Source organism: Sus scrofa, chromosome 14 (assembly GCF_054392235.1).
Source record: "Sus scrofa isolate SSC_HxYL_T2T_F1_AM1 chromosome 14, Sscrofa_HxYL_maternal_Yorkshire_Landrace_v2.0, whole genome shotgun sequence".
Classification (NCBI taxonomy): domain Eukaryota; kingdom Metazoa; phylum Chordata; class Mammalia; order Artiodactyla; family Suidae; genus Sus; species Sus scrofa.
The window spans coordinates 109,284,077-109,309,502 of NC_139396.1; the positions used below are offsets into that span (position 1 = coordinate 109,284,077).

Genomic DNA, 25,426 nt, shown 5'->3' on the forward strand with positions numbered 1-25,426 from the left:
CAGGCTAAAATAAATGGAGCCAAATGAAATAATTTCACCTAGATCTTTTTACTTTCTAAATTTTAAATTACGCATGTGGTTCACATTATATTTCTGTTAGACATCATTGGGCCATAGCCTTGTTTGTCCCACAGGACACTCAGCACTGACCGCTGCTTGGTACATTTGACACGGGTGTTAAGTCAGCCATGGTCCAATGTCAGGCTTCATCCCTTGACAATGGACACTTCACTAAACTTCTCTCTGCCTCTATTCTTCACCTATATAGTGGAGATAATCATAGTAGCAAGCTCAGAGGATTTTTTACAAGAATTAGGACCTAGTATGTGGTAAGTACTGAATTAGTTCTTACCACCACCACCACCACCACCACCACCACCACCACCACCGCCATCATAACCACCACCATCACCACCATCACCACCACCACCACCATCATCACCACCATCATCATCATCTTCACCATCATCATCATCATCATCACATGGGCCAGAGCACAACTGTCCACCCCATATCTCTGCCACATGAATCTTTAAGCTGGGGGATCAGGCTAGGTTGAGTCTGATTTCCACACAGAGGGACTATCATGTCTAAGCTATAGCCAGTCTTGCCAAAGTCTCTGGCTGAGGACAAAGGAGCCCTGTAAGTGCTGACCCTGTGCCTGTCCTCCCTCTCTGCCAAGAACACTTGTCCAAAGCACAAAGCCCATCTTAACCACATGGAATTCCCAGCTCAGCTGGGTCCAGACCCCCTACCCCTGCCCCTTCTCTCCCAGCTGTCATGTTTCCTGAAGGCCTGGGAAGTTGCTCTCAAGTAACTCTTTAGGAACAATGACATCAACAGCACATCCACACCGACAGGAAGGACATTCAATGTATACCTTCTAGCTTTCAGAAGGGTGGGAAAAGGAGGGATGATTATCAAAGGGTCCAGAGCCTGAGTGGCTGGGAGCTAGCAACCTGCTAAAAGTCACCATGCTTCAGCAAGTGCCTGCCCACAGCTCTGCTCCAGATTTGCGGACAGGGAGGAACACATCAGTAACATTCCCCAGCAATGCAGAGAGAAGAAAGGCATCCACATGCATTGAGGGCCTACTAAATGCCAGAAACCATACCCTACCCCATTTGGTCCCCCAAACAAGCCTTCTAGGTGGGAATAAACACCCTCATTTTTTAGATAAGTAGCCTGAGTCTCAGAGAGGTGAAGTAACTTACCTAAGGTCACACAGCACATAAATAGAGGAAGCAGGGAATGAAATCCATGGGGACCCAGCTCAAAAGATGTCCTCTTATAACAGCATAGCCCACTGTCAGAATACACACAGCGTGCATGGGGAATCAGAGCATCCTTATTCTTAGAAGCCAAAAACTTTCATCCATCTCTTGACATCTGTTTGAAAGTTCCTCTCAATACTCAAGAACCAGGGAGTTCTTGTTAATAAGGGTTCGCCCAGCTGGCTCTCAGCAAAGATGTGCATCCGTCCCAGGCCTCCCACCTCTCAGCTGTCACTGCCAGCAACAACAGACAGGCTGAATGTAAAACCTGAAAGAAGCCACAGCCGTGCAAAAAAAAAAAAAGAAAAAGAAAAAACACCTCACCCTTGACCCAGTGGCCCAGAGAACCTGATATGAGCCACACTCTCTGCAGTAAGAGATGGAATAAGGAAGTAAACTGATCACAAGAGTGTCAAGAGGGAAAACAAACAAATTCTGGGCCCTAGTCTGTCATCCTGGCACATTCAGGGGGTTCAGAAAATGTAGAGATTTTTATGCTGGGATTTCTGAAGGCTTGTGGGGTGGGTGGCCCATGAGGAGTTTGGGACATTCAGTCTGAGAAGCTGAGCCACGACAGGCAGATGCAGGAAGGGAACTCACACTCAGGCAGACAGGTGTACCAGGTGGTGGGACAGGTGGTTGACATGTTAACCCACTGAGCGCTCCTGGCTCCCAGGAGAAACGCCCTAAGCCCGTTGCACTCATGAGAACACTGAGGCCCAGAGACTGTGTCAAGCCAGGAAATAACTTCAGCAGCTGAGGCTGGGCTGCCTGAGGAAGGGCCTCTCCAGGGCCTGAGGGAGCCTCCAGGAGGGCTTGTCTTTGCAGCCGTCAGAACTCGCCTTCCCAAATATGCCATGGAACCCGCAGCCACATCTCCCTGGTTCTTGGCAGGGCATCTGGAGAAGAAGGCAGTGATGATGACCTGCTGGCTGATTTGCTCACACAACAAGGTTTGCCAGCAGTGACAGTGGTCACAAAGGGACTGGATCACGGAGAGGGCCAGGGGTGGAGGAAGGGGTAAGAACATCTCTATCCACTTGGAAACCAAGAGGAAAATCAAACAAAAATTATATCCAGCTTCTTCCTGCTAAAACAAAATCAATAAAGAAGGCAGAAAAACAGGTGTGTTTTATTTTCTATGAACTTCCAATTGCCACGCTTTGTTCATGGAGGAAAATGCTGGCAGTTACACAGGAAGAGCTCACGACAGGACTAAAACCAGGCCTGTTCTGGAGAAAAGCAAGACATGTAACTATCAGTGGGGCTGGGGCCAGTTGTGTTTGGGGGGTGTGATTTTACTTCTAATTCTCATGAAATGTTAAATAAATGGATGTATTCTGGTGTCCGGTAATTCGCCCAGATGGAACCGTGTGTCCTGGGCAGCAAGACCCAGCTGGGGAAAGGGAGAGAGGGTGTGTAAGAGCCAAGACAGGAAAAGGGGGAAATCCCAGGACCTTCAGCCTGTCCCTGCTGAGGCCCATGGACCCTCACGCTTCCTGGACCCATGATGAGACACCCATATACCTGCAGCCCTACAACCAAAAGCCAGGAAGCCAGCTCCTAGCCACAGCCCCTCCAAGGAGGCCATAAGAACAGGAGCATCCTCAGATTGGATGGGGTGGCAGCTGCCTGCACACCCTCCTCATCGTTCCTTCTCACCTGTGCTGGCAGGAGCAGTACATTCAGGGTCTCCTCCTGCTTTCTGAGGGGAAGGCTTTTCCAAGGGCCCTGGGATACCAGCTGGTGAACTTGGCTTGGCCTGAGCAGGCATCCTCCCTGGCTACCTCCTCTGCCCTCAGCCTGGGTCCATTTAGCCTGCAGGACAGTCTTTGTGCGGCCGAGGGGCAGCCAGGGCCCAGCAGCAGGGGTACATACAGGGGGCAGCATGTGAAGTCTCGGCCTCTGACCCCTCATCCATGTCCCACGTCAGCTGACAGACCTTTCAGGCCAGGATGCTACACTCCTGCCTCTCAGCTCTTCATCACTGGCTTAAAGCTGACGGACGTACCAATAGCGTATCTTTAACACACAGGCTAAAAGGTGCTGCAAGGGCAGCCAGGAAGCCCCAGGCCAGCTGGGTCTGATTGAACCTCACAGAGTTCCCAGGGTGGGAGAACAGAAGGATCCACGCTCCACTGCCATGGGTCTGAGGGCTCCCCTACCCAGGCAGCCAGGCTGCCCAGGGCGAATCTGGAATGCAGATTGGGATTAGGATGGAGTGGACTCTGCACAGGAGGAAAGGATGGCTGCTTTCCTAAGATGTGCCTGTGAGCGCACCAGCCTGATGGCTTCCTGTGGGGCTCTGGGCTCCCTGCTCTATTCTTCCAGCCCCAGCACCAGCCCTGATCTGACTTGCCCTGACTCCACACGTCTCTCCACACTTCTGCTCAGTTGGTCTCTGTGGCTGAGACTGCCCTTTCCCTGCTCCCGCTGACCTCACCTCTTCATCTGCTCCTTCATGCCCTTGACCTGCCAGGAAGCCCAGCACCCAGGAAGTGCACACCTCAGCTGGGAGAGTAGGGGCTCTGAGCCAGCATCTGTTTGCCCAGCACCCATGCCTTCCTACTCCACACCTCTTCATCTGCAAAGGTGGGCACCCTTCATAGACAGGGGAATGAGGCTCAGCCTGGAGTGGTAGAATCTGAACTCACACCCAGACAGGCAGGTATTAACTCAGTCCTTCCCTGACACGTGGGGTAGGACATCAGCACATCCCTGGCCCCAGTCCAGGGGAAAGCTCACCAGGCAGAGAGCCAGATGCTGCCCTGTGGACTCAAAGCTCCATCCTTGCTCTCTTCTATCATCGGGGCCTTCCTATAAAGTAGCTCAACAGCATCTAAGCAAAGCCCCTTTCCTTCCCATCATGCAGACCCATGCTCACCCCCTCCAAGACCCAAGGGAGCCTCCCTCCTCCACAGCCCCCATATGCGCTGGCAGAACATGCAGCCCCACACAATACCCTCACCCACCCACTGATGGACAGCCAGCCAGCTTGGACCCTGTACCTTTCTGCTTGTGAAGATATAGCCCTCAAGAGCCTTCTCTTACACAAGAAACCCTGTTTCTAAAGAATGGATTTTGGAAGTGAGAACAGAAATTGGGTTTTAGGAGTTCCTGTTATGGCTCAGCAGGTTAAGGACTTGACATTGTCTCTGTGAAGATACTGAGGATCCAGTGTTGCCACAAGCTGCAGAGCAGGTCTCGGATACAACTCAGATCTGGTGTTGCTGTGGCTGTGGTGTAGGCCTCAGCTATAGCTCCAATGCCAACCCCTAGCTCAGGAACTTCCATAAGCTGCAGGTGTGGCTGTGGAAAGGAAAAAAAGAGAGAGAGAAGAAATTAGGTTTGAGCCACTCTATGCCTTACCTAAAGAAAGTTCCTGAAAACAGAAAAGACTGGCAGGTTTATGCTCTTATGATAAAGCTCTATTCTCCGGGGCGCCCAGCCCTCCTTTGTTTTCGAGTGATGTACACACCACCCACACAGTTTGCTGCTACCTGGCCCCTCCCACCCCTGGAGGACTCATTCTGCAAGGTGAGGATGGAGCCACACCTGCTAAGATCCCCCTGGGTGTCAGGGACAGTGGGGGCCAATGTCTATGGTGTCTTAATTAATTTTCCTTCTAGGGAAGTATGATTGTCCCAGTGGAATGGTGAAGGCATTGAAGATCAGAGAGGGTGCAGAGAGGTCCCAGTTATGGCCGGTAAGTGGCTGCCCACACAGCCTTGCCCGTCCCCTTGTATCACGCACAGAGTCCACCACAGAAGCACCTGCACAGGGAAGGGTCTTGGCCCGAGGCCCCTGGGCCACAGTCCTGCTCACCCCCACTGACCCCGTCCCTGGGGCCCAGGTGGGGGCTGCTTGGTGAGAAACTCCAGCAGTGCTTGCACAGACACACCAGGCCAGGCAGAGCAGGAGGGGCTGTGTGAGCTCAGCGAATAGATTACCCGCTTCAATTATTTTATCTAACGATGACATTTGTACTGTAAAAGTCAGCACAAAAATCAATGAGTTTTAAAGGACAAAATCTGGGGGAGGCTCCAGCCTAGCGACCTGGAACAGCAGCTCAGGAACTAGGAGGAAAGAGGCTCAGAGCCGGGGGTGAGTGAGGCTCACAGAACAGCAGAGCCGGGGTAGGCCCAGCCCCATCTGCATCCCAGAGCAGAGGAGAGATGGCCATGCTGAAGCCCAGCCCTGGACCCCCCAGCAGAGGACAAATACACTCTGAGTGGCACCTGTGTTCCAGGCAGCCTGCTCTACATGGACACAGAGGACAGTCCCTGCCCACACCCAGCACAGCGGAGAAGCAGAGGTGCAATTAAATTGATAATGGCACAACCGAACAGCTACATTACAATTTAGAAAAGCAAAGCCTAGCTCATCAGGAGGGTCAGGGAGAGCTTCTAGAGAAACTACTTTAAGCTCTGACTTGGAGGAGGAGTCTGCCAGAAGGCACAGGAATAGCATTAGGGCAGATGGAAGAGCAGAGACAAAAGCTGGGAGCTTGGTTTCCTTAAGGGCCTGAGAGAAGTCACCTCCTCCAATCCCACTGGACCCCACAATTTCTCAGCACCTCCCTTGGGGCCCTTCAGGATAGAGGATGACAGTGGGGGTAGAGCCTTCCTCGTGCAGGTCAGGGGCCTGGGGAGGCCACGTGGGCAGCGGTAAAGCAGGGCTGTGTGTGCTCACAGTCCAGAAGGCAGGCCTGGGATCCAAAGCCAGAGGGAAAGTGCAAAGAACAGAGGATGGAGGACAACGAGTGTGGAAATCTATGGAGCCCAGCAATGGCAGGGCTGCCCCCGGCTGGCCGCCTGCGTGCTCTCAGAGGCGGCCTGGGCACCTGGCAGAACCAACAGCCACAAAGCAGCCCCCAAGGTATATCCACTAGAAGGAAAAACAATTCTGTGATCCTGGAGGTTTGTTCTCCTTGCACATTTCCTACTGTTTCTTATTATATCCTTGGGGTGGGGGCCCGGGGAGGGCAGGGAGCCCTGCAAAGAGCTGGATCTGAGACAAGGTAAAGAGGAGTCGTGTATCAGAGCAGTGTAGGATGCCGCATTGCTTAGGCTCAGGCTTTTTTGAGGAAATGCCTAAATAATTCTTCTCTGTGAAGGATCAGGTCCAGGCTAGACCAAGGAGGAGAGGGGAAAGAGAGCACCTGGGCTCTGCAGGATCAAGAGGCAGAACTGCAGTGCTGTCAGCTGGCTTCCTGGAGACACAGAGCATCATGATGAGAGTGAGAGCAGAGGCTAAGGATGGTCCCTGAAGGAGCCCAGGGGCTGAGGGGCTACCTGTGGCTGGGATAATTTACAAAGAGGGATATCCAACATGGAGTTCTTGGTTAAGCTTAGGGTTAGGACTGGGGCTGGGGATGAGGTCTGGGGTTACTTTGGAGGTTGGGATGAGTATTAAAGCTAGGGTTGATATCAGGGCGAGTGGCCATCCCTTCCTTTAGTCTGGAAGGTCAAGTGAGTCTGTCCCCCAGACCACCTTGCACCAGGAGGCGGGCATCAGAGGAGGGAGCGTGGGGCGCTCCTACCATAGGGCCAGGTCGGGGGTGAGCTGCTGGTGGTCTCAGAATGTGACACATGAGCAGGAACTAACATTCAGCGGGACCTGGGATTCAAGAGGTAAGACTCACCTCCTGCTCTCACCCCTAGAAACCCTGTGCAGAGCAGCAGCCCCACCACACTCAGATGAGGCCCAAGTCCTCTCAATTGGACATTAGAGCAAAGGGAGATGCTCAAGATACAGGGAAACACACCACAGTTCATTATGCCTAAGGTAACTATGGAGTCAGAGCAGCCTCTGTAATGTGACAGCTGTCATTCTCGGCAGTCCTTTTTGTCATCGTCCTCATCTTAGCACCATTTATGGATGTGAGGGTCCAGCTTTACTGGTACCTTACATATGTTATTTTACTTAGTCCTCAAGAGAATTCTGTAAGGCCTATATCACAGTCCCAATTTGCAGATGAGAACTGTGAGTCTTGGAGAGGACAAGGAACTTAGCAAAGTCCCACAGCTGGGAGGTGTCAAAGCCAGACGGGCAGGCAGCACAGCCCAACTGCTGACTCACAGTAATAGTAGGCTTGGCTGATATTTAAAGTTTAGATAGGAACAAATACCCTATCTTTTTTTTTAAGTATAGCTGATTTACAATGTTTCTTCAATTTCTGTTGTATAGCAGAGTAACCTAGTCATACACAAACGCTTTCCCAAACCAGGTTATCTTTGCTTTCCCAAACCAGGTTATCTGTGACCAAGATGCAGTTTCCATTGGTTGCCATGGCCACATCTAAGTTTTTGCTGGGCAGTCCCTATTTCTACATCATTTGTAGCAGGGTTGGTTTTTGCCCTGTGCCCAGTATCTCCTCACCTCCCATTTAAGCCTGAGCAAGGCCCCAAACCCCAAGTCCCACGTTCTCAGACTCAGAACCTTCCTTCCTTTGTGTCTGGGAACCTATAGATGCCTCCACCCACCTGTTACATCAAAGATGCTGGCGCTCTGTTGGGAGGGAGGTTAGAAGCACCCCCTCCCCAGCCAGAAAAGGCCCAGCCAAGCGGGGCAGGAGAAGGAGACCTCTCCCTCCCTGAGGCATTGCAATCTTTCTCAGAAACCCTAGTGCCATCTTGTCAAGGAGCCCAAAGGTCGTCCCACATTGTGAATGATGGCCGATTGGGTAGCCAATCTGGGGTTTCCAGTGAGGAAGAACAAAGAACCTGGCCCTGGGCATGTGTCTAGCCACTGGCAAGAGGCAGCCTGCTTGCCAGCGGGGATCCGGCCAGACCCTCCCTGCTCCTGTCTTCCTGGCAATGGGCAGGGAGGCAGGAAGGGCCACAGAGGCAGCCTGAAGGCCTTTGTACAGGCTCTGGACAGAAGGAGTGCCTGCCTTCTAGAAGGAACCACAGAGCCAGCTGCAGAGAGAGTGCCTGCCCTCTTTGGAAGAGAGTCACGCATCTCTCCGAGATGCACAGGATGGATCACAGAGGTCACACACATCCCTGCCTTTGGCTTTTCCCAAGGACGTCAGAACCCGGCAAGTGGCCTGAAGGTCCTGAGGGAAGAGAGGGGTATCTGGGAGGTGGCAGGTGGAGGGCCTCCCTGTTGCATCCTTCAGTTCTGGTCAGCATGCTGGACCTGGACCATCCACCTAGTCTCCACCAAAGCCAGGCAGAGTCCATAGTGTTGTCCATTTTGCAGATGAAGAAACTAAGGCTCCGATATCTTCTATGCCTCTCAACCACTATGGGATCAGCCCTCTCAAGCCTATTTCTGAGCCTCTGGATTTTGGACACAGAAGAGAGCTAGCTGGATGCTAAGCTTGGTTTGGGCCAGCTACAGCCCAGGCATCCTGCCTGAGCATCTGTCCCTGCCCTCATCCATGGTACCAAGACAGGTGAGCCCTGCCTCAGTTGGAGGCTGTGTTCCCCTGGGGTGTATTTGGGCCTTGGGATGCCCTTGGGGACCAGGCCACCTTGATTCTGGTCCCAAGATAATCACCAGCACCCCAGGAGCCTGCTATTAACACACCATCTGCTGAGTTGGCATCCCCCTGGCCTGTAAGATGCAGGAGGATTCCCAGCCAACTGCCCTCCCTCACCTGCCCCAGCCCCAGGGCGGCCCCAGCAGATCCAAGGGAGAATGGCAGGCATGGCACAGGGAGCAGGGAGAGAACATGCAGAGACACACAGAAATACTCATTCACTTAGTCAAGCATGCACTTGACTTATGTAAACAAGATCTTCTTCTAATCCCACCCATTCACCCTCATGGGATGGGGCCAAGGACCTGACGTTTATCAGAGGGAAGGGACATGGGAGCCAGCATCGTTCAAAGTCTGCAGGCCCAGAGAGAGTGAACTAGACTTCGTGAGATCAGCTGGGCCCCAGGGGGAATGGAGGTCAAGCTAGAAGGAGGAGCACAGGCCCACAGATGCCCAGGACTGCTGAGGCGTCCAGGCATTTCAGGGAGGCTACAGCACGTGGGCTCTCACATTGGAGGTGGCTTCCATGCAGCAATCCAGGCCAACCCAGGACCAGGCGAAGAGCTAGCCCACAGGGCCATAAGGACTTGGGTCATATCTGTGGATTCAATCACAGCAAAAGGGCTACCTGGGACCTTTGGAATCACTGTTCTAAGAAAGCCAAGTCCCAGGTGCGTGATGATGCTGGACTTGGACAGACAGAGGAGAATGCAAGCATTCCTGGGCTTGCCGCACCATCCTGCAGACCCAGGATGCTGCTAAAGGCTTAACAACAGGCTCTCAGGAAGTAAGTCAATAAATAAACAAACCTTTGAGTTGGAGTATTTGCAGAGTTCCTTGGTGTAATTACATCCACTGGGGTCGATTTCATGCTACCAAAATGACATCACTGAGTATGGAGTCAGGAAGCCAGCGCTGAGAGCCACCTCCAGCACACCTCCACCCAGGATGACCTCGAGTGCCTTGTTCTGTTTCAGAGGTGGGGAGGGCATGCCACCCAGGAAAAAGTGGGAGGGGGAACCAAAGACAGACCTCAGGGAATGCTAACAGGGCAACTGGTAAGGTTTCCTGAGTCCAGCTAGTCAGAGAACCCCAAATTCTTCCAGCAAATGTTTCCCAGCAGTGATCCCAGCTGGGATTTCTGGAACACGGTCCCTCCCAAGCCAAGGACGGGCCCCAGTTCTAAAGGTAGGAGCCCCATCCCAAGAGATCGGTTGCTGAATCAGGGCAGTGGCCATCCATGGGACCCGGCCTGGGGCTCTAAGAACCCCCTTTCTTCAAGGTCTAGTCATCTCCTTTGCCCTGTTGCTCAGGAGGTGAGGGAGGCAGGAGAGGGGCCCGTGCTGGTTCCAAATCAACACAGCCAGGGGCTCTCAGCAGGCAGGCCTTTCTCACCACGCTTAGTGAAAAGTTTATTTCCCAAGCCACCTCTCCCAGGAATAATCCAGGCATGCATAGAACTCCAGGGAATCAAGGGGACAAAAGGCCAGTGATGTCCAAGCCAGCCCCAAGGGCCTGCGTGGCCCTGGCCTGAACCCCATGGTTGGGCCCCTGTAACGATTCACATGGAGCAACGGCAGATGTCATCCCTGTATCACTCCTGCCTGAGGCTGAAGCTGTCTGCTATGGTCCTGATCCAAGCTCTACCACCTCAGGGTGCTTGGATGCACGTCCTTCCACCTCTAGACTCAGCTTATTCTCCTGTGAAGTAGAGTGACACCAGAGTGAGGTACGAACCCTGCAGGAGGTAAGGGACCCAGCATCTTGCCTGCTTCTAGAGGCCCCTCCCCCAGGAGAGACCAACATCCTGTTCTGTAATGAATGGGCCCCTCTCCCTGGTGGGTCTGCTCATCTCCAGAAGAATACAAGCCTCTCCCCAGCCCCTGCCCCAGGGACAGGAGAACCACAAAGACGCAATCCACCAAGGGCCCGAGGCTGAGCAAACCTTGCTGTTGTCACACACGCACATGTGCCCTCAGTGCCAGAGGACAACAGCTGACATGTTTGGTTGACAAAGGAGGAAGAGTCCCACCCGGGGATGTGTCAGAACAGACGAGGAGCTATTCTGGTCCACGGTCTGAAAGATGGATGGACCACTGCACCCGTGCTCCCTGTCTGTCTGCAGCAGAATGCCGACGGGTCTTAAATAGCACTTTGAATCAAAGACTTTTCTTCTACACACAAGTTAAAAGAAACGTTTCCCCTCTGCACTTCCTCTGCCCACTAATGAAGTACTTTTGCATTTCTTGCCTTCAGCCCTTCCATTCCATGAGTCTTCCCTCCAAGGCGGTGGCTCTCACACTCAGCTGCATGTTAGAGTCACCCAGAAGCTTTGAATAATCACTGTACCCTGTACAGCTACCGCAGAGCATCTACAGGCAGGGCCAGGCATCAGTAATCTTTTAAACTCCCCATGTGATTCGACATGCAATCACTATGGAAAGCATGATTTGGCTCTGCTGAGGCAGCAAAAGTTTAAATTAAAGCAATACTATGCATTCTCCTCATACTCCAAGGAATGACCAGGAAAGGGACCTGAGGCAGACCTGAGGCCAGCTGCCTCATGCCCAGGGATTTGGTCAGCAAGCTTGGAACTTGAAAGGAAAGCAAATCCCCAACATTAAGGCCAATTCTCGGTCCTTCTGAGGGTCAGCCCTCTGTCTCATTCACAATGGTTTAGTCAATTAAGAAATTCCTGAAGGAAGAGAGATAAACTAGGAGATGGTGAATCAATTAGGTTAGCTACTCATTAGCTTTACAGCTGTTAATAGAGGTGAGAATCTAAAAGGAGAAGCTGGAAGTTCCCATTGTGCCTCAGTGGTTAACGAAGCCGACTAGGAACCATGAGATTGTGGGTTTGATCCCTGGCCTCGCTCAGTGGGTTAATGATCCGGCATTGCCGGGAGCTGTGGTGTAGGTTGCAGACGAGGCTTGGATCTGGTGTTGTTGTGGCTGTGGCATAGGCTGGTGGCTACAGCTCTGATTGGATCCCTAGCCTGGGAACCTCCATATGCCATGGGTGTGGCCCTAAAAAAGAAAAAAAAATAAATTAATTAATTAAAAGGAGAAGCTGCACCAAAATTCAAACATTCCACAACTTGAAAAACATGGTTATAGGAAGAAAGGACAGTCTAAATAAAGAAGTATGGGGAGGGTGGCAGTGCAAGAAAATGCCACATTTAGACTACCCAAAGTCTCTACAAGTTTCTTTAAGAGAGATTTTTTTAAGACCAAAGATGTGGTGCTATAGGAATAATCTCTTTGAGGGCTGCTTAGAAGACTTTTAATTCTAGACAGTGTATGGTCATTAAAACCTTAAGACTGAAATTCTACCTAAACCACTGATACCAAAGTTTCCATAACATGATACCTACTGAACACTTCAGAAAGTAAATGCTGGAAGAAAATGCTGCCCCAATGATTTCAGTAAAGCACCATGGAATACAACCCCCATATGAGGTGCCAGGCACCCTTCTAAACACTTTATACATGGTATTTGATTTCATCTTAACTCCATGACATGCGCGGGTTTTTTTTTTTTCAGACAGTTTTATTGTGATATAACTTACATGCCACAAAATTCATCCATTTTAAGTGCGCAATTCAATGGTTTTTATTATATTCAGAGTTGTACGGACCTCACCATCTAATTTTAGAACATTCCCACCATCTCAAAAAGACACTTTATGTCTATAAGCTGTCACTCGCAGCTATGGTCTGAAGGCTCATATCCTCCAAATTCTTTGTTCCAATCTTAATGTGATGGTACTGGGGGTGCTTAGGTCATGAGGGTGGAGTCCTTTCTAAAGAGATGAATGCACTTATTAAAGAAACCCCACAGAGCTCCCTACCCCTTGCCATCATGGGAGGACACAGCCAGGAACCAGCAGATTGCAACCCAGAAAAGGGCCTTCGCCAGACACTGAATCAGCTGGTGTCATGATCCTGGACTTTCCAGCCTCCAGAACTGTGAGAAATTAATGGTTTTTATTTATAAGCCACACTATCTATGGAACTTTTTTATGGCTTCCCAGACAGACCGAAAGATTACCTATATGCCTAACACCCCACCCGTCTCCTGCAACCACTTTCCACCTCTATCAATTTGGCTATTCTGGAAATTTCATATAAATGGAATCATACAATATGTGGTCATTCATGACTGTCTCCTTTCACCTAATATAATGTTTTTAAGTCTCATCCAAGTTGCAGCATTTTTCAGCACTCCCTTTTTGTGGCTGAATAATATTCCATTGCATGGGTATACAGTAGGTGCTATCTTTACCCCATCTTGGAGATGGGGATTTACTCCCCAAGGTCAGAGGATGACTACATGCAAAGCCATGCAGTCTGCCTCTGGAGTCCACACTTAAAAGCTTCTATTAACTTCCTACCATAAGTACTGGCCTATTTAGTCCCATGGTGTGAATCATTTCTTACACAAAATAATATGACTACATTATATGCATGTAATTTTGCAAAAGTATCCGGGGATAAAAGCAAGCTGTCCAGGAAACTCGATTGATAGTGTCCTGTTCTCATTAATATTTGTTCATTACTTATCCATTCATCCTGCCATCTGCTCCTGTCTCTAGCTGGCAAGTAATAACAGCACCTAAGACTACAGAAAAATTAAGACAAAAAAAAAACTTAAAATAAAAACCAAAAAATATTCCTTGTATAACTAGAGGAAAGGATGCTATTACATGATTTTATTTTATTTTTTATTATGGAAAATTTCAAACACTGTCAGGATCTATCACTCGGCTTCAACTCTTATCAACCATACTTTACCCCCAAATCATTGAGAAGAAAATCTCCCAAATCACATTTTCCCATGGAAACATTTCACCCGTATGTCTAATAAAACAAAGATTTAAAGAAAAAAACCATAAACACTATACTCTCAATGCATCTAAAAAAACGAAAGATCCCTTAATAACTTTCACCATCCAGTCAGTATTATATACACAGTGGAATACTACTCAGCCATAAAAAATAGAAAAATAATGCCCTTTGCAGCAACATGGACGGAACTAGAGACTCTCATACTAAGTGAAGCAAGTCAGGAAAAGAAAGACAAATACCATATGATATCACTTATATCTGGAATCTAATATATGGCACAAATGAAGCTTTCCACAGGAAAGAAAATCATGGACATGGAGGATAGACTTATGGTTGCCAAGGGGGAGGGAGAGGGAGTGGGGTGGATGGGGTACTTGGCTGTTAATAGATGCAAACTATTGCCTTTAGAATGGATTAGCAATGAGATCCTGCTGTGTATCACTGGGAACTATGTCTAGTTACTTATGATGGAGCCTGGTAATGTGTGAAAATAGAATGTGTACATGTATGTGTAACTGGGTCACCTTGCTGTACAATAGAAAACTGACAGAACACTGTAAACCAGGTATAATGGAAAAAATATAAATCATTATAAAAATACTTATAACAAAAAAAGTATGGATATTCTTAAGGAGGAAAAAAATAAAATTTCTCAAGGGTCCCATTTTTTCTTAACAAATTTTCAAATCAGGATCCTTATGAAGTCCATTACAGACAGCTAATTGCTTTGTGCTTCTCTTTTAGTCACTTTATACTCTGTCCCTCTGTTTTCTTTTCTTCCCCAAGATAGCAGACCAGGGTTCCACAGGACCTTTGAGAATCATGAAAAGTTATAGCAAGATATGTGTGTGAATATGCATATGTGGGTGAGTGTACATATGTATAGATAGAGCTGTAAATAGAGATATGGATATAAATATAGATATAGATGTAAATATGCCTCAAGTGTTCATCTGGTTATTCGCTATGTATCTCACCCCCTTTTCTCACTCACTCACTCACTCACTCACTCCCCAAGGGATATTTCTATTTTCCCACCTTCATCAAAGCAGGAAAAAAAAAAAGACTCAACAATAATGCCAACCTAAGTTTGAGAAGATTCAGGGCCAGCTTTTCATTTTTCACTTCTGAGACTCTAGATAGGTCCAGCCTGGGGGAAGGTCAGAGTGAAGGCCAAGAAAAACTAAAAAAGCAAACTGGGGAGAGAAGAAGAGCATCAGACAAAACTTTCTATAAAGAGGAACCAGGGGAAGGAGAATGAGACGCAGAGGTGCCCACAGAGGTGAATCCCCCTCCCCATCCACTCACCAGCCCACAGCCTTCCACCATCCTGCACATTCGAAAGACCCTCCACCACTGGTATGGTGTAGGGTACCCTGTGTGTAGACAGGAAACCCAAGGGGGACCCTGGGCACTGCCCAAGGGAGAAATGCACGATTAGCTGGGGCACTTGGCCACACTGCCACTGTCAACACATGAGCATGAACTGACATGGAGATGGAGCTAGATGTCAACAACATTGATGAAGAACCTTCGCTGGAGATACAGAGAGAAGTAAATGATGGCTATGAATGGACAGATCAATGCAGCAACAGTACAGACGGACCGGGGATGCAGACACATGCACATGCATACACATGTGTAGGCCTGCACACGCACATGTACACACAGGTACTAACAAGCCGCTAGATAGGAATGAAACTAAAGCCAGTTGCCAAGTATTCTGGGCCAGGGCGGGAATGTGCCTAGAGCTATTTCCTGTCAGGGGACACCCACCCTCACCCCCTTACCTCTGGGCCTTGATTTATGCTGTTCGCTCTGCCACGAAGACCCCTCACTCTGCCTCCTGCCCTCCCTGCCTCAGGCTCCAGCAGCGTTTTTAGACCCTTCAACCTGCTGTTATCTCCCTGCACTGCCTGGAACCATCAGGGATGGCCTTGCTTCTGTTCAAATGAAGACATGAACAACTTTAGACCTGTTAATCCAGGATACCCTAATAAGAGCTAATGGCTCAATGGTCAGCAATGAAGGTTCTGGAAATTCTCCAGGCTTTAGGGTCAAATAGACCTGATTCCTACACCCGTGCTGCTTTCTGAGCCTCAGTCTCGCCTATGAACAACATGATATTGTTGTCATGAAGATGAAATTGCATAAAGAATTCGAGGTTTCTGGCACGGCATTCTACCCCGAGTAGATGCTCAATCAGTGCTGCCTGAGGACCAGTATCCAATCTACCAAACACTCCCCAGCTGCTGCAACCTCAGAGAGACACAGCCTCAGGAAGACACAGCTGCAGAGAGATACAACCTCAGAGAGACACAGCCTCAGAGAGAGCAAGGAGCTGTGGCCAAGAGCAAAACAAACCCTGTCGCCCTCAATACCCTGCAAGCTCTGACATCAGCAAGGCCGCCAGGCAAGGCCACAATGCACAATGATGCTGCACCAGTACAAAGGTGCCCCAGTTCAGGCCCACCCTTGCTGGTCCACTCAGGAGCTGCCTCCTCACCTCTGCCTGGAGAGCAGGTTCACAGCAGGGGTGAGCCTACCACCACCCCAACAGGCCTTCAAGGTGGGCAGAATGGGGCAGGGCTGCTGCAGTCTCCATGACCCACAAGACCTGCCTGCCTTCATCCCAGCCTGACCTTGGACTTTTATGACCTAAAGAGCAGACACACAATAAGGATACTGCCTCAGGCCCTTCCTAGCTAATGGCCTTTGCAACCCTGCTCTGCCCTGGCCTTTAAGCCACCTGCCACCGCCAATACATACAGGCACACACATGTACACACACATAGCCCTCTGCAGGACCCTGGACCCACGCTATGGGGATTTAAGGAATGTCAGCCCACCTGAGCCTTGCCAGTATGTCTTGCTGGCATGGAGCATCAATAGTGGCAGGAGCCAGAGTGCTTTGCCATGAGCTAGCTGTGTGATCTTAGGGATGTTTTGTAACTTCTCTGAGCCTTGATTCCTCATCTGTAAGATGAGGAAAAAAAATGTCTGCCTCAATGAAGAACAGACTAGACATGAGAAACACTTGTTGAATGCATGGGCAGATAAACAATCTACCTAAGTCTGGCACTAAAACAAATGACCATGAGTTTGCTCCCCCGTGCTAATCTGGCATAGACATTGTGTAATATGATGCTAAGCGAGCCCCCACATCCCGGGATGACAAGGTAACAAGATGTCCACCCTGGCCTCCTCTGCCTAACTTCTGCCCTAGCCTACATGCCACTGCCCAGCTCCCAAACTTGGGCTCTGACTTTCGCCTGACTGTTTCAGCCTTCTTTGACAGGAGCTGGTGCTCTGAATGTGACCTTAACTGCAGTCCATAGACTGCTCTCTGCTAGTGTCCTCACCAACCTGGACATCTCTGAGCTCCTCCCCAACCACTACTACCCCTCAGGTACCACGTATACCATTTCTTCTCAAGTGAGCCACAATCAAACCTGCCCCCAGCCCTGCCTGCCCACCCCCAGCCTGCTCTGACTGTCCTGTGACCAGGGCTATGCTGCCATGTCTGTGGAGCTGCTCCGCCCTGCACCTGCTCATGCCAGGAGTCCTGGTGGTCATGACCATGACATTCAGAAATGGCAGGGAAAGGACAGTCTGTAGGTCTCTCCAGGGCTGAGCTCATCAGCAGCCAGCTGGTTAATGGTGCTGGGAGAAGCCAGACGAGGCTCATCTCACTTATGACACACACATCCTGAGCCCAGATCCCATCCCCTCTCACTGACTCAAGGACATCACTCAACCTGTTGTCCCTTCTCGCTTGCTTGCAGCACAGTCTCTGCAGAGGCACCCCAACAGGACATAAGCACACTGCCGTATCTCCCATCTTTATGAAAACACTCCTCCCTTAACACCACCACCCCTTCATGACTTTGCTCCCCTTCCCAATGAGACTTCCATAAAAAGCTGTCTCACACCTGTCACTCTACTTGCTCTCTCCCCATTCTCTCTTGAACTTACTTCCATCAGATTTGGCCCCACCACCCCACTGCAACAGCTCCTGTCAAGGACCAAAAATGTCATTCTGCCATAAATCCACTGGTCTACACTTACCCCTCATCTTCCCCAACCCACCAGCACCACTGGTGAGGCTCTTCCCACCTCCCCCAGCAGCACCATCACCTACTTTGTTGGCTGCTCTTTCTCAGTCCCCCTTGTTGGTACTCAGTAGCATCATCTGACACATTTACTTGTTTACTTCCACTTCTCACCCCTAGAATGGAGGCTCCATGAGGTCAGGTTCATTGCCGTATCCCCACTGCCTAGAACTGTACCTGACACATAGTTGGTGTTTGATAAACATCAGTGGAATGAGCCCATTGTGGAGAATGGACCACCGTTCTTGAGGACTAGCAAGAGCCAAGTCCTGGGCCAGATGCTGGGGATACAGTGGTGGACAAAGCATGGTTTCCACCCTCAAATGTCACACCCTGGGTGGGGGTAGGAGGGCATTAGGATACAGAAAAAATGAATATTATAGCACAGTAATAGAAGCATCATAAAAAAAGTGGTCATAAAAAAAGGAAGAAGAAGAAGAGAAATAGCACAGGGGAAAGTGTACCTAATATTAACTAAAAGAACAGAGACATTCTCTGAGCAGGGTCCTGAAGGCCTATTAAATTTACTGGGGTACCAAATGAAAGGAAAACATCCTCTGATAGGAAGTTCAGCATATGCAAAGGCACTGAGGCTTGTAAAGTTGGGGCAACTAGCTAAAGAGTGGTCCACACATGTTCTAAGAACTAAAGCCATCCAGCCTGGCTGGTGATTAACAACAAAGATGAGAGAGTAAAAAGATAATATTGGAGAGGAGGGGAGGGCCCAGGCTAGGAAGTCCCTCAGAGGTCATGCTGCAAAGTTGAAACTGGATCCTGAGTCAACAGAGAGCCACCAAAGTTTTCAGACTGGAATTGGACTGATCAGATTCGTGTTCTCAAAACCCCTCTAGTGGCTGTGGATTAGAGGCAGAAATACTGGTTGAAGGAACTTGGATAGGCCACTATCCTACTAACCTAGGTAAGAAATGAAGAGGGTCTGGAATGGGAGGATGGAGAAAGGACAGATTCAAGGATGCTCAGGAAGAGTAAGTGATCAATGAATTGATAGCTATGAGAGAAAGGAGGAACTCTTACCTGGGTGACAGTGGTGCCACCAGCCAAGACAGGAGGGGACCAGAAATGGAGAGAAACAGTGAGTTCAGACACTGTCCCATGAGACAGTCTGGGCACAGATTATGGTTCCATCATGTGACTGTCCAGCGTTTCCCCTACAGCAGCACCCAGGGTCCCCACTCACTCCAGGGGGGAGAGGTGAGCATCACTGCCCTGAACGAGTGCTTCCAAAAGAGAAAGAAAACCTACAGAAGAAAAAATCTGTATCTGCTCCTGGAGAATTTATTTGCCTTTAACACCCAGAAAGAGGGGTTATTTAGACCAATTACAGTGTATTGTCTTTTCCCTACTTCCTCCAATTAGGGCTGTTTTCTGAGCCAGCCCATCGGAAAAGCCTGCCCCACATCCAACGTACTTCCCTGACAGCTTCAGGCAAAAGTGTGTGTGTGTGTGTGTGTGTGTGTGTGTGTGTGTGTGAGAGAGAGAGAGAGAGAGAGAGAGAGAGAGAGAGAGAGAGAGAGAGAATGACAGCACAGTCCATCACTGTGAAGAAAAGCCCTGAGCTCCTCTCCCTGAGGAGACCCAGTCACAGCCTCTCAAGGCACAGTGGGTGAGGTGAGTTTTCAAGGGAGGAGGCCCGAAAACCACTGCAATGACTTCACTTCAGAAAGCAGGTCATCCCAAAAAATCCAAGTCTCCAAAATATGTTCACAAATGACCAAGTGACCAGTTCTCTTAGTGGCCAACTGACCAGAAGCCAAAATCACAAAATCATGTCTCTCAAACACTAGTTGGCATTGCTGAAGGTTTCTCTAAGTTTTCTATTTCTCTTGTCCCTCCCTCACACACCATCTGCATATAAAATAGCATCTGAGGAAGAAGCAGGGGGAGGAAGACATGGGGGCAGAGGCCAGGGCTGGAGTAAAAGCAAAACTTGGAAAATATCCTCAATCTTTCAGCAAACAGACTGTGCAGTGAGATGCTCTAAGGACAAGTTGGCCTGATTTTGGCAAATTGGCTCAGGGCTGTTGGTGAGAACATCTAGGCTCTCCCATCAGCTCCCCAAATCATGCCCATGGGTTATTTGGCTGCTTCTGGTGGGTCCTGGGAATGGTTTCAGCCAACTGCCATCAACAAGAGATCCAAAAGAGACCACACTCCCACAAGCCGCCTCCAGACCAACATGTGGCTGGTTCCTCAAACCACACTCTCCCAAGGTGAACCAAGGGCTCCTTAAGTTAAGAATCCCCTCCATCTGCAGAAGCCACAGCCAGACCTTCCTGGGCCTTTCTGACTTTGAGAGACTCTTCTTTCTCTCCCCTCTCCCCCAGCTCACCCTCCCCTCAGCCAATCATCTCTTCCCAGCATCCGTGATTAATTCTGAGTGGGACCATCTATCCCACCTTTGAAATCAGTGTAAAGACCAGGGAACCCTTTCTAAGTTTTCTGATGCAGAGAATTTTCTCTGTGACTTTGAGCTGGGAGCCTTGACCTTGGGCGGGCAAGATTACAGAGGCTTCAGGATCTGATTGATCTTCAAGTTTTACTCCAGCCTCACTTTCCTTGAGCTGGTCCAGGGTCCCCAGCCTGGCCTGAGGGAAGGATGTAAGGGAAAGCACCACTCTTCTCCTCGCTCACCTGAGATCTGGCAGAATATCTTTTACCCAAATTCGTTCAGGCTGTCCCTGATGACAGGCCAGGCATCTCCACCAGGTCACCTCCTCTGATTCTCATCACAGCCCAAGCAGGAAGTCACTTCCACCCACAGCTTTCAATGGAGGAAAGTCCAACTCAGAAAGTTTCCCTTCCTTGCCCAAGGTCAGATAATTTGCAAATAGAGAGCCACAAGAGAATTTTGGATTTCACCTGCCCTCACAGGTGACAGGATTCTCCGGGACTCCAATGCCCCTTCTTCTCCTTGGGTCCCCCAGTTACTACATCAACTGGCCATGGGACAATGTCTTTCTATTTATAGGGATGTCTTTATGAAGCAGGGAGCCACAGCTCACACAGGTTCTGCCCTGTCCCAGAACTACCAGTCACAACAACCACAGATGACCCTCCTGACCCAAACCAGTGAGTTAGGTCAAAATAAATGTTCGCTAGGATTTCGGCCAACTTAATCAAGAGTAGTCTGACAGTGACAAGTCACCCTTCCCTGGTGATCATGAGGACGCTCATCCTCCTCCCAAAAGCCAGCTTCCTGCAAAGGGAGAGGGGAAAGGGGCTCATGTTACTACTCACCCACCTCTGTCCAAACCGCTCTGCTTCACACAGGCAGGGAGAGTCCCAGGCCCTGGGTTCAGAAGGGGTCTGTGTCACTCTTAAAGACCTGGAGTGCCACAAAGAAAGTGGAGTTCCACTGACTCAAAACAGAGGCAGAGGAGTTCCCGTTGTGGCTCAGCGGTAACGAACCCAACTAGTATCCATGAAGTCATGGGTTCAATCCCTGGCCTTGCTCAGTAGGTTAAGGATGTGGCGTTGCTGTGGCTGTGGTGTAGGCCAGCAGCTACAACTCTGATTTGACCCCTAACCTGGGAACTTCCTTATGCTGCAGGTGCGGCCCTAAAAAGCAAAAAAAAAAGGGGGGGGGGTTGCAGAGCCAAGAGTGTGGGATTCAGTGGGGCAGAGCAGAGCAGGGCTGGACCAAGGGAGGAGTACCTCAAACAGTGGCTACACGGGAGGTGACCTGCCAGCAAGCCTGGTGAAGGAGCTTCCAGCTGGTATTAAGGGAAGGAGACCCACAGAATGCAGTGGGCAAGCACCATGCCACAGGATCCTGCAGGAATTACTTCAATTACTCCTCTCCTCGACTCCAATAGCAGGTGTCTCTCTGCCCCTTGTACCAACAAATACCACAGAATCCTCAGGTGAACTACTGGCTTCCCAGGGCCATGCTTAGGCAGGTATTTGGGGCTTATTCTCTGTGAGGAAAGTGACTGGGGTCCCTGACACTCTGAGGGTGTCCTCAGAGTGCCCCATATTGACCATGTTCCAACCACAATCAGAACCTGTGGTATAATGGGTGCAGCAATCAGGTCAAGGGCAAGAACCATTTGAGAGGCTAAGGTTACCAGTCTCAGGTGCTCCCTTCGCAGAGCTGGGCTGGGGCAAAAGTATGGGCACTGGGGAGTTTTGTGGGAGGAAGCCCACGCACACCTACACACTCCCAAGTCTTTCCCAAATTCCCCAGGGGCTCGTCCACAAAAGAAGAACTACAGGCAGGAACAAGGTAGCTGCCAGAGCCTGCTCTACCACCTGAGGGCAGGCCCTGGAATTGGGCAGTGAAAGGCCTCTGAGACTAAGACACAAACAGTAATGGGTGCATTCAGGGCCCCCGCAGCACCCTCCTGAGGACCAGAGAGGCCACAGGCCCTGAGGGACCAGGTGAGCTCAGCGTGGGCTAACCTGGGGGGTCCAAGCTGGTGCTGAAACCATGGAGGGCAGGGTGGGGTCCTCACTTGGACACTAGCCCTGTGGAGGGCAGCTAGGCCCAGACCCTGAGGCTCCCTCAGACACACAGGCCATGGCCAGGCCAATCTTCAAGGCTCAGACCTGACAGCCAGCATGCTCCTGACCCTCCTTCCAATCCAGAACAGGAAAGCAAAGACTTCTGTACACAGCCCACCTCCTGGGACCTCCCATGGTAAATGGAGACCCTGCTCTCATGATGGCAGAGAGACCTTGTGAGGGGGCAGAGTGGTTCCTGCCACTCAAAGCCAGGTAAGATGTACCTTCCAATGGACACGGACATGAACCCAGAGAGAGTGGTGACAGCTGGAATAAGGGAACACGGACTTCACTGGGAGTGAAGTGACTTAGAGACAAGGAGGAGACAGTCACAGTGGGTCCAGGAGTGGAAGAGACATCTGTGCCCATGGACATGAGGGGGTTGTGGAACTAGAGTCACTGGTCTACCCTTCCTTGGAACATGGATGTTTGAAGCATTTGGTGAAAACCATGGATTTTCTTCCTAGAAGAAAAAGTAGAAACGTGCACACACACACTTTTCCAAACAATTTCAAGGAGCTTTGGGAGCCTAGGAACCCAGGAAGAGAACCTCTGGATGAGAGGAAGTCATGTGTATTGTGTGCGTTAATTAAGAATTAATTGATTACTAATTAATTATTAATTACTTATTGGTACTTATCTTCTTGCTGCCTTATTTCTCCAATCTCTATCTCCTATGCTAGACAATAAGCTCCATGAAGGCAGGATCCTTGACTCTGTCATTTCTTGGTTCCCGAGTACCTAGGACAGAGCCCAGCATGCAGACAGTACATAATAAACTCTTACTGGATGAATAAATGGCTTTATGACTTTGTGCTTCGGTACTTAGAATCAGCTATGGTCTTACTCCAATTGGTTGGCAAAAAAAAAAAAGCATGAGACAAACCACGAGAAGTGGACTTCTTTATGAACTTGACTCAGAAACTTTCAAGCCCTCCCATGAGTACTAGACCCCCGGAGTCAATTCCGCATGAATCTCTGCAGAGGCAGACAGCCCAAACTGAATGTTCAGCCCTTCTGCTTGGGAGCATGGGGTGAGACTCAGGCGGTGGTGGGGGTGGCAGAGGAGAGCACACGGAATTCCAGGGTCTGCGGGTGCTTCCCAGAAACTTTGCCCTAAGGATGCTGCCCACCAGCCCTGGAGAGCAGCCAGGGAACTAGTGAGAGTACCTCTGCCTCCAGGCCATGAAGATGCAAAGTGGCAGCAGGCAGGGCTGGGGGTGGGGGCCTCCACACTGCTGGCCATTGATCTCCTCTAATGAATTTCTTTGTGGAAAGGAACACACTGCTCCACAGTGAGCCTGGCCAAGGCCGCCCCAGCGGGGCAGCCTGGTGTCTCAGGCATGCTAATTACCTTGCTGTCTGAGTACATCTGATCAGCTTCTCCCCACCGCTGTTCCACAACTGTCAGGCTGATCTGGCCCCACCTGATGGCTTCTGAGCAGGCCAGAGACTTCCTAATCAACCCTAATGCAGACAGCTGATAAAGGAAGAAACTTATAACATTGAGAATAAAAACCATGATGTCAGCTTCTAGAAACCCACGATTCACTTAGCTTCTTTTGTAGTACATTTCAAGGACTATTAGTTGAAATCACTCATTGCATTCAGGGCCCCTGATATAATGCTGACTGTTCCACCCTTTCTATCCTGTGTGTGACAGAATTCCAGCAAGCCAGCATGACTCACTTATGTGGTGGATGTTCACAGATGGATTATCAAACTAACACGTCTTTGGAAACCATAAGGGATATGCAATTGTTTGAATGAATTCAGGCATGATGGTTTCTCTGGCATGGAAGCAGAACCCCTGGGATAGGCAGCATGGTATCTGGCAAAGGAATGAATTTTTTACTGAGGTATAATTGGTATGCAATAAAGTACAAATACAGAAGTGTACAATTTAATACATGTTTGACGTATGTATCACCACAATCACCATAACCACTACCCCCCCAAAGTTTCCTAGTGCCCCTTTGTGGTCCCTCCCACCTACCCCAGCCCCCAGGCAACCACTGAACTTTTTCTGTAATTAATTATTGCATTTGGAGTGGATAAGCAATGAGACCCTGCTGTATAGCACAGGGAACTGTATCTAGTCACTTGTGGTGGAAAATGATGGAAGATAATGTGAGAAAAAGAATGTGTATTTATATATATATGACTGGGCCAGTTTGCTGCATAGCAGAAATTGACAGGACATTGTAAATCAACAATAATAGGACAAATAAAAATCTTTTAAAAAATAAAGAGATTAGTTTGCATGCTCTAGAGTTTTATATACATGTAATCATTCAGGGTGTATTTTATTTTTTCTGTCCTCTTTCACTTAATCTAATTACTCTGAAATTCATCTATGCTCTTGTTGTAGCAATCACTGATCCCATCTTATTGATAAATAGTATCCCATGGCATAGATGCACTGCAATGTGTTTATCCATTCACTTGCTGAAGAACATTTCAGTTATTTTCTGGTTTGGGTATCACAAATTAAGCTGCTATGTGTCCTTGAGTGGATATATGCTTTCATTTCTCTGGAGTAAATACCCAGGAGTAGGATGGCTAATATGGTAGGTGTATATTTCACCGTTCAAGAAACTATCAAACTGTTCTCCAAATTTTACATTTCCACCAGCAGCGTATAAGAATTCCAGTTGCTCTGTCACCTCACTAACACTCGGTTTTGTCGATCTAGCCATGCTAGCAGGTATGTAGTAGCTTTTCACTGTGGTTTTAATAGCTAGCTACTAAGTCTCTTTTCATGTGCCTACTTGTCATACACATATCTTGTTTGGTGAAGTGTCCATTCAAAAATTTTGCCCCATTTTTATTGTGGTGCCCATTATTATCGAGTTTTAAGACTTCTTTATATTGTATATGTGATTCCTTTACCAGATAACTAGCTTGTAAATATTTTCTCCCAGTCTGTGGTTTATCTTTTAATTCTCTTAACAGTGTTTTTCAAAGAGCTTCATTCTTAAGGAGGTCCTAATTTTAATTAAATTTAATTTATCATTTTTTTCTTTTATGGAGGGTGTTTTTAATGTTGCATCCAAGAAATCTTTCCCTAATCTAAGGCCACAACAATTTTCCATTGTGTTTCCTCATGGATGTTTTATAGCTTTAGTTTCTTCACAGTCTATGATCCATTTTTTACTTATGTTTTATGGTACAAAGTA

General features: G+C 49.1%; 1 protein-coding gene across 4 annotated transcripts in view; it reads right to left on the reverse strand.

Moving 5' to 3' along the window:
* Positions 1–25,426, reverse strand: part of GRID1 (glutamate ionotropic receptor delta type subunit 1) — a 688,013-nt gene that overhangs the window by 505,595 nt on the left and 156,992 nt on the right. The window lies entirely within an intron of this gene.